Genomic DNA, 4,020 nt, shown 5'->3' with positions numbered 1-4,020 from the left:
GAAAGAAAGAAAGAAAGAAAGAAAGAAAGAAAGAAAGAAAGAAAGAAGAACGAAAGAAAGAGAGGAAGAAAGAAGTCTGGGTTGTGATCTAGGCTGTAAGGAGAAGCAGCTTGGGCCATGTGGCAAAGTCTGGTGTGAATCCGCAAAAATATTTATGATTCCAGAAAACACACTCCAAAGCTGATTCGCATTACAGTCAACCTCCTTCTCCACCCACCTCTCTCTCTCTCTCTCTTCTTTTTCTATCTTCCCCTTTTTAAAATGTCCAATAAATGTAATGGGTGTTCCCCCCCCCCTTCCCCCCCCCCCCCCCAGTTTGTCTAGGTTACCAAGCAAATTTTTTTTCTGCAGTATAAATTTATGTTGTAAGCGCTTCAAGCTGACCGGCCTTTTGAACAGAAATCCAAGACTCACAAAACCCACCACGGAAGAGTTTCCAGTTTAACCTAAAATGCATTCAGGAATTGTTGGAAACTAAAGAAGAAATGTGATTTTAAAACAAGAGACAATACCAAATTGACTTAAGAGAAGTTATTTCCAACTATATAGATACTCCTTTTGTGTTGGTCCACACCTCTAGCATGGTCTTAAAGTAATTTCTGGAATATTTGATTCTATACTTTGCAAATAGGAAAAAAAATGTTCAAGATGATAGAAAATGGTTAACTTGGGTTTTTCTAATTATGTAGTTTGTAAGTTTTTATCTAGACTGTTATTGTATGAATGCACAAGTTGTAAATAAATTTTATGGATTTTATTAGTATTGAAGAAGAGATTTAATTTTGAGCAGTAATTATTACTATATTTCCAATGAACATTGAAAACCCTAAATCTTGATTCTAACATTTACCAATTTGTAAATTTTTTCCAGCAAAACAAATTCAGAAATAATTTTCAATTAAATGAAAGGACTTAGAAAATCAGCTGTCTATTTTTTCAGGTCTCTTTAGGTGTGTGTGTGTGTGTGTGTGTGTGTGTGTGTGTGTGTGTGTGCATTTTTAAACCTCACAATGGATCAATGTGTCCAAATTAAATTAAAAGCATACATGTTGGAAGTATTACATTTAGGTACTTTCCAAAAGTTCAGAGTTTCTGGGAACTGAAATGGAGCCCCACAGAATTCTTTTCTATATAATCAGGCCTAATTCAAAAAATATTTCAAGATTTTCATTTACATTTCTATCAGAAAATATACAGGGGGCACATTTTAAAAGCAATTCTATTTATAGTTGGGATAGAATATAATCCTATTAACTTTGTAAGTAAAGATATATTGTTTTGCATATTTCTATTTTGATAAAATATGTTCAAATACCTTCCTGTTTCATAGTTTCAGCAATGCAAATTTCAACTTTTAAGAAATATTGGCTGAGTTAAAATTTTATTTCACACAAATCTGGATGAAGGATTGAGTGGTGTAGTTTGTGTTTTTTGGTTAAAATCATCCTAATTTGGGATTAAAATAGCATTGTAAATACTTTTAATAAAAATGTTTCTGGGCAGGAACCCGAAGCTTTATGGGTTCGGAAAGTGGAGCAACAGCGCCCTCTAGTGGCCAAATGAAATTTATATCAGTCTTTATTCGTTTAGGTCAATTTAAAATTTCTCTCTCTCTCTCTCTCTCTCTCTCTCTCTCTCTCTCCCTCCCTCTCTCTCCCTCTCTCTCTCTCCCCCCTCCCTCCCAGTGAGGCTTGGTTAATAATGGTTTGTCCTTTTGCTTGTCAACAAGTAATGTGAAGAAATAGAGACCTAATTCAAAATAAGGAGGGACTGAATGGAAATTGATTCTAGTTCAAACTTTATCCAAAGTTCTGACACAATTCTTGCAGGCATTAAAGTTTCTCATTCTAAGCTGGTCCCGTTATCCTTTTCAAACACACTTATCAACTGGATTTGATAATAATTATATATATAAAATCCATGATCTTCTAAGTACTGGTTGCATAAGTTTTTTTTTTCTACCACTAATTATAAACAAAATCAAAAATCTTAACTTTCTTCCTTAAGAGACTGTTACTACTAAAGGTAGTCAATAATGAATTGTTATTTTAATTCTTATTATTTTACTTCCTTGAGCCGCTTTTGTTGAAGGATACCTTGCCCTTTAAGCTAGATTTGAAACTTTTTCCGCCCCTAATATAAGACTGATGAACAGAACAGCTGAACAGCTCCATTCTCCCATTTGTATGTTTAGACTAAAATGCATAACAATATGCTTTTTGTAATAATTCCAAAAGGCACAGATGGAATTGAAATTCTATGCAGTTCTTCTTGGACTTGAAGAACAAAAGCTGTCACAAGCTTCAATGTTTTCTACTAGTTTAAACATTTTCTCCTTAATCAGGATAAAATCTTAGTGAATATCAACATTTTTAGGGTATTTTAACTGAGAAGAATACAAATTGTGGACTAGATATTTCTAGAAACAGGAGACTGTACCTTCAACCATCCAACAGAACCATTTATCGGTGGACTGGCTGGCCTTAATTTTAAAACAAAAGCAAACAAAAAAACAAGTTCACATTAGGGTTGCATCTTTGAAATGACTGAAGATGTATTAGACTTAAATGTACCAGCGGCATGGTGGCAGTTATCAAAAATATAGGAACTACTAATGGTATATGCTTAGTAATAAACTCATTTTTAAAAAAGTCTCCAATTTCCTCCACCTCTTTCTTCTTTTCCTTTTTCTTTATTTTTTGTAAGTGCCCACACCTCAACCTCAGCTTTCCTTAACTTGTGCTATCCTGCTCTGACTTATTTATATTTTATTGTCTGGATTTTAAGACCTAGTTTTGTCTGCATTTCTTCTTCCCCTCTAACAAACACAAACATCAAAATAAGAAGGTTTCAAAGCAAAGCGCCAGGCATATCGTAAACTCATTAGGTCCAGACGTCTAGCCATCTCAATGGTTTTATTATACCTTGGTTCTTCCTGTTTTAAAAGAATTATAGGTATAGGATTGACAATGAATGGAGGATGCAAGGCAACACCTTTTGCTGCCCTCTGGGCCTTGGCTTTTACCCCCTTTTTCTTTTATTATTTTTTTCTTTTTCCGAGAAGTAAGAAGCATCATGACCCTCAAGATTTCAGAAAGATTCTCTTCACATTGGAAATAAGCAAAACTGGAGACTTATGCCTTGGCGCTTTTGGCCTCTTCCATTCAATGGGCTCAATTCTGAACAAAACCTTTTTTTACAATGAACTTCATTTTAGCCAACTGAATAACGCCATCAGAGCATGGCCAAACTAGGGGCTAAACATACACTGGGGCTGGTGAAGGGGGTGGGGAGTGGTGTGGTGGGTAACTGAGAGACTGAGTAGGAAAGACTTGACCATTTTTTTTTATCCCGAAAAGGTCAATTTGGAACTTGTGTGTTTGTCTGTGTGTGTCTGTATGTTGGGGGCCGAAAGTGGATGGGAGAGAAGATGAAGGTATAAGCCAAGTGTTGTCCTAGGAATTGTTTATGGAATTCCTTAAATTTGGGGGGGGGGTTTGTTTATTTCCTTTTTGGAATTTCCTTTCGAGGGGGTAAAGTTATCAACTGAGAATTATTTTGTGAGCCTTAAGATAAGAGGAGAGTATCTTTCCAGAGCCCCCTTGCAAAGAAAACCTGAATATTGAAAGGCTTCTCACTGAATTTCACTTTATTCATTACCTTGACGCCATACTCCAAGGTACTTAAAACAGCAACCAGCAAATAACTATAACGAAAATCCCCCTTTATTGGTCTGTGAGAAATTAGATTAGAGACTAATAGTAGGATTAAAAACTTTTGAGTCCAATTTCTTTTAGAGGCTGTGTCTGGTGTGGACTTTCAGTCTCCAAAATAAGAAGAGACACACTAGGTTTAGTTTTGAAAAGACTTTCTGTTTTCTGAGCACTTTTACAAATTCCCTGTACTGACGGAATGTACTTATGGTGTACCAAAGACAGCTATGAGGAACCAGGAAGGGGAAGATGGTCTTTTTGAAATAAAAGCAAAATCAAAATAGAGAAATGAAGGAAGCACTCAGAG

At 35.5% G+C, this 4,020-nt stretch overlaps 1 protein-coding gene across 1 annotated transcript in view; it reads right to left on the bottom strand.

Moving 5' to 3' along the window:
- Positions 1–916, bottom strand: part of HOXD8 (homeobox D8) — a 5,413-nt gene extending 4,497 nt beyond the window's left edge. The window contains exon 1 of the transcript XR_011164508.1: positions 1–916. This exon is cut by the window's left edge and continues 499 nt beyond it. The gene's annotated coding sequence lies outside the window, so the exon portion shown is untranslated.
- Positions 917–4,020: the final 3,104 nt, after the last annotated feature.

The sequence above is a fragment of the Petaurus breviceps genome, unplaced genomic scaffold (assembly GCF_028583685.1).
Source record: "Petaurus breviceps papuanus isolate PSGF00001 unplaced genomic scaffold, PetGlider_PUasm1.0 90763, whole genome shotgun sequence".
In the NCBI taxonomy this organism is placed as follows: Eukaryota; Metazoa; Chordata; class Mammalia; order Diprotodontia; family Petauridae; genus Petaurus; species Petaurus breviceps.
The sequence above is the reverse complement of the archived record's forward strand: the minus strand, read 5'-3'. Positions and strand labels throughout refer to the sequence as shown.